The following is a 6,078-nucleotide window of genomic DNA, read 5'->3' as shown; positions in this document are numbered from 1 at the left end:
ATTGAGTATTCCCTCTTTCTGAATGAAGTTTGTCATTTCCACCTCACTGGCAGAGCATTTTAATTAGGGGTAGGAATTGCAGCAAATATTAATACAATAAATTTGGAACTGTAACTTTGGAAATAATGGGGCAATAGGGCAAAGCCTAATAGTAGTTGGCACAAAGCTGAATCAGGTCTGAGCTAGCTTTGACATATGAATCTAATAAAATGTATGTGATAGAGACTGGCGGGACAAGACAAATACCTGTGGCACCTTAGAGACTAACAAATTTATTTGAGCATAAGCTATGAAGTGAGCTATAGCTCACTAAAGCTTATGCTCAAATAGATTTGTTAGTCTCTAAGGTGCCACAAGTACTCCTTTTCTTTTTGTGGATATAGACTAACACGGCTGCTACTCTGAAACCATACAAATACCTGTAATACAGGTATCTCCCTCATTCTCCACAGGGTCACATGCTGAAATTTTTAAAGGTCTGAATTTAAAATTAATTTTATCTTCAACTGAGTAACAGATTTAGTTGAAAATCCTCAGGACATTCAGTCTTTACATATTGGTTTCAAGTATCAGAGGGGTAGCCGCGTTAGTCTGGATCTGTAAAAGTGGCAAAGTTGAACTTTTTGAAACTTTTCACTTTTAGAGAGAGGTAAGGGATTGACTCTGTGTACACAAATTTGCAGAGGGACAATAGAGTTGAGGTCTATTATTTCTCACCTCTATATATTTATTTATTTAAAACATTTTTGCTGTTAACAAGCATGTTACTTCTGGAGACACAAATCCATAGTTTGAGAACTGCAAAACTAAGCATCTCTGATGGTATCTTCTAGACTGAGCCTCTTTGGGTAGATAGAAAGATTAACTAAATCTATACAGAAGCCTGTGGAACCCCATAAGATTGGGTCCCTAATCCATGAACTACTGGAACTCATTTACAAAACTTTTCTTAAACATTACATGAATATACTGTCTCATACTATAGAATTAGAATTTATAATTCCTATTCCATGCGGAGATATCTTTGAGCTATAATGTATCTTAATTAAATCAATCTTTAGATAGGTTTATTCCTCAAAAAGCAGTTTATCAAAAAAATCTGATTTTTTAAAAACAATCATTGATTTTTATCCACGCTGAATCTACTTAATTCAGACTTAAATATAAACGTAAGCGTCTATGTATATAACAGGCAACCAAAGCTATGTCTACACTACTGCAATAGGTCGACCTAAGCTACGCAACTCCAGCTACATGAATAATGTAGCTGGAGTCAACGTACCTTAGGTCGAGTTACCGCAGGGTCTACACTGCTTGGGGGGAGATGGGGGGCTGACAGGCGAAACTCTCCCGTCGACTTACCTTACTCTTCTCATCGGGGGTAGAGTACAGGGGTCGACTGGAGAGCGATCTGTTGTCGATTTGGCGGGTCTTCACTAGACACGCTAAATCAACCACTGGCGGATCGATCTCAGAGCATGGATCCTGGCTGTAGTGTAGATGTAGCCCAAGAAACTTAACTTTTTTGTCGGACTAAAGTTAGGAAGTTATAGTGGCTGTGTAGTCATCAAGACCCAGAAGTAGAATGTAATCCAAAATTTATTTTAAATAATTACTCTTTACTGCAGAGAGACTGTTGTATCTCCATAGTTAAAACTGTATGTAACAAGGCTTCAATTAGAAGGCTAATTCTGGACTCAACTATAAAGTAATCCAAAAAAGGTCTGACACTTCAAATGTCATATGAGGTTTGGTAATTAAGGAAGAATTTGAGTATGGAAATGTAGCAAAGGTATCCCAAAAACTTTAGTTCTCTATTGTGCTTTCCCATTCTGTAAGGCAGTGGCTCTCAACCTTTCTAGACTATTCTACTCCTTTCAGGAGTCTGATTTGTCTTGTACCCCCAGGTTTCACCTCACTTAAAATCTATTTGCTTACAAACTCAGACATAAATATACAGAAGTGTCACAGCACACTATTACTGAAAAATTGCTTACTGTAACATTTTTACCATAATTATAAAATAAATCAATTGGAACATAAATATTGTACTTGAATTTCAGAGTATAGTATATAGCGCAGTATAAACAAATCATTGTATGAAATTTTAGTTTGTACGGACTTCACTAATGCTTTTTATGTAGCCTATTGTAAAAATTAGGCAAATATCTAGATGAGTTGATTTACCCCTAAAAGACCTTGGTGTAGCCCTGGTTGAGAACCACTGCTGTAATGCACTGATTCAACACTGGCTTATGTTGTTTTTTAGTGATGTACTCCCTTAGGACTTCATCTAGTAAGGATCAATCAGGTAGGTTCAAGAATTTGTAAAACTGCAGAGTATGACAGGATAACTTTTCTGCAGCTTTGAAGTTTATACTGAATGGGGTTGGTGGCTGAGTGTGTACACACATTGTGGTTTCTTGACTATTACTGAGAAGGTTGGTTAGATTTAGGACACGCTTTTGGTGGTCTGAAGAAGAGTAAGTAATATGATATTGGCATACCTAGCTCTTTGGGGGAGGAAGAGAATTTGCTAGTAAAGATGACACTTGCATAGTGGATGCCTAGTTCATTTATCAGCACTTTAAGTGTAAGATAGTATTGTGACAGTACTAGTGGTGTATGGCTCAATGTTGAAAGTGCAAGGCATACAAGTGATAAGCCTATCTTATGAATGAGTGGAAGGTATATACAGATATAAGGACAGAGCTGATACTGTGTGAGGTACCTAAACTTTGCATTTCCATAATTCTAAATGTTTGGGACTTGGAAAAAACAAACACAAAACCCCCCTACTTTTAATGTCTTTATTCCTAAATGCTCTCCCCTTCAAAGTTACTTCAAAATTTCAATTTGTATAAAGGAAGGAGAAAGCAATGCTCAACTCTGAGTCAGTAAACCAAAATTAACCAAACAGTAGCTGTTCATACACACTGACAATCCAGTACAAGAAAGTAACTTTATGGAGTTGGTTGATAAACTGAGGGCCCAAATTTACATCCACCTCTTTCCTGCTCTTCTCCAAATGTTACTGATTTTTTGACTGATGTAGACTCTGGTTTTTTGACTGCTGCAGCCTCATTTTCACATGGAGTAGTGGTATCTCACTGATGGATTTTAAACATTCTTTGGCCAGATATTCCCATGAATTCTGAAATGCTTTTAGCACAGGTTGTAATATGAAGAAGCAATATAGGTCCAGTCAGAAAAGTCCACAAATTCAAGAAAGCTTACCCTGATCAGTCTCATGTATTTATATGGTCATATGCGTCTGTCATTTTCATGCTGCATTACTGAGCACTGTGCTCTTAGTGCTATCGCTGAAGATCACCCAGAAGTGTCAACTGGTGTAGATTGCTGCTGTTCACCTCCTATGTGGGCGGGGATGCTATGAGCATGATTGTTACTCTCAATGCTCTGCAATGACTTGCCACTTGTTTACAAATGTAAATCAAAGTCCTAGTTATGATCTATAAGCCATTAAGAAGTCTGGCTACTTGAAAAACTGCCCTTTCCCCTATCACTGGAGGAGGGTAGGTTGACAGCAACTGAAATGCTTCCGCTCTATGTTCCTAAGTGTGATTTTTTTTAAGACCCACATCACAACACTCTCAGTCCAAGGTCTGAATGTAGAATGCACTTCCTCATCTGGCTCACTAGAGCCAAGATTTGGTGACCTCGGGAGAACAGTGAAAAATATCTGCTCAAGCTTTTGGCTAACATTTTTATAAGTTGTTCAGGAGGGGGTCACTGAAATCATAAACAATAAGCCAAGAAGGCAGCAGTTTGGCAGTGAAATTATGTATTTTTTTAATTGTTGTTTTAAAGCTGAGGCACTCAGATGCAATGGCAATGTGTACCATAAGATAATATGTATAAACAAATATTCTAATATTAAGACATCACATTACACAGATGTTCCTCAATTCTCTGATTTAGCTGACTTGGTCTGATTTTGAACATTTAGTTGACCTGATAAATAATGACAGGTTTCAGAGTAACAGCCGTGTTAGTCTGTATTCGCAAAAAGAAAAGGAGTACTTGTGGCACCTTAGAGACTAACCGATTTATTTGAGCATAAGCTTTTGTGAGCTACAGCTCACTTCATCGGATGCATGATAAATAATGTCAATTGACTGCTGCTTATCTGATCATGATAAAATATTGTCAAATATCGCAGCAAGAATGCCCTGATGTAGACAGCAGCCTACCTTTTGGATTTCACCATAGTGTCATCTGTTAACACATCTACTTAAGTGTCTTGATCACCCACTTTTGTATATGCTAATCCCACTTGTTGGGAAAAAGGTTAACTAAATGAAAGTGGAACATCTTGATTGACAGGAATCTTCTAGAACAAAGATCATATGTATGCGTATCTCTACTTGTATACCAGACCATCAATGCACATGGTGGTTTACAAAGCACAAGTTAAAAGACACAGTTCTTGCCCTGAAAAAACTTACAATCTAACCGGACTAGACAAATATACAGAAATTAACTCAGACGGGAGTGGGGGAGGGAGAGGAAGGCACACAATCATTAAACCTCCTCCCCCAAAACAAAAAGAAAAGATGTCTAGCCACTAAACTTCTTCCTTAATATCACAGCTATTAAAGCCCCCCCAAATCCCTCTCTCTCAAAAAAAGCAAACAAACCATCTACACTGAATGCCGATGTAAATAAACCCCACTCCTCGACTCTTAACAAAAAGCCTCTTCATAATGCATCCCTCAAACACACAGACATCCCCATGTGGTTCACATTTTTCTGAGTTACATAACTCAGGTAAGTAACTTGTATTTTGTAATTAGGTGTATCTATCTATCTACGGCTAATCCTATTGGAGACCATAATGTCTTACTCTGTTTTGTGACTGCTGTTACTGTTCTAATAAATCAGTGGTTTGACCATTTTTGACAATATTTGACCAGTCAACTGACCACCCTTAATTGAGTGTGGGGACAAATATTTCCCCACAACTCCTCTTTGGGATCTCCCTGAAAGGAACGTGCCAACCAGGTAAAAGCAAATTCATTACCACTGTTAGGTCTTACAGGTAGGTCAGCGGCACTCTGATCAAGTGGCTGTTGATAGATCTTGTACAGGGGGCTCGCATCCTAAGAGATCATAAAACAGTCTCAGGGGTTGAGACCAGCCTGCCCTTTCCATATTGCTAAACTGAAAGAGGATCGCAGTATGGAAAATCTGAGAAACTTGAAAACCAGTATCAAGAGGCACAACCTGACCAGGAGATAGACACCTACTGCTCTAAGGAGACCACCAAGATGAATGCTATTTTCAGGTTATCTCCAGGTCAAAAGGCTCACTAATTAAGTAAAGTACTGAAACCCTGTAGAGAGTTATGAACTGGCAAATGTTAGAAACAAAATAGAGTCCAAAGTTTACTAGCTTTAATCTGTAGGATAAACTCACTCACTGAAAATTTCACTGTATCTATTATTTCTGTAATTGGCAGGTTTCTCCATACATGTTTGCCAACATGTCTATGTAAATATTTGGATGTAGAGGATGGCACAAGACCATATCTCACGTGAATTAATTGCGTGGTTAGTCAAGTAGAAAGCCATTTGATGTCTGGAAAAGATCAATAACTCCAGACACAAAAAAGCATTTTTAAAATGGAGGTCATGAGATAAGACTGCCTATAATTATTATTTTGACTTCTACCTCCAAAGACTCCATAACAGAGTTCAGACATCCACTGCACTATCAAAAAATTCCATCCTTTTACCCCCAGTTATGAGGCTATCATGATCCACTGCATGTAGGAGGAGTTAAGACTAAGCTCTAGCTCAAACATAGACGCCCACACTTCTGAAATGAATTCCATACACACAGGCCACCACAGTTAAGAGGAGAGCCAATGAATTCAATCGGGCTTGTATGGATCTCATTGCAGAACCAGAGCTATAACATGTCATATACTAAAACTGGTGCCAGAGGATCTCTCAATTAAGTAACTAGTAAGCCAAATACAAATACCCAACAGGACTAACATGAAATACAGATGCGTCCCACTGAAGGTATTCATAAGCAACAGATAACATTTAT

Source organism: Chelonia mydas, chromosome 2, assembly GCF_015237465.2.
Source record: "Chelonia mydas isolate rCheMyd1 chromosome 2, rCheMyd1.pri.v2, whole genome shotgun sequence".
Taxonomy (NCBI): domain Eukaryota; kingdom Metazoa; phylum Chordata; order Testudines; family Cheloniidae; genus Chelonia; species Chelonia mydas.
Note: the sequence above shows the minus strand (reverse complement) of the source record.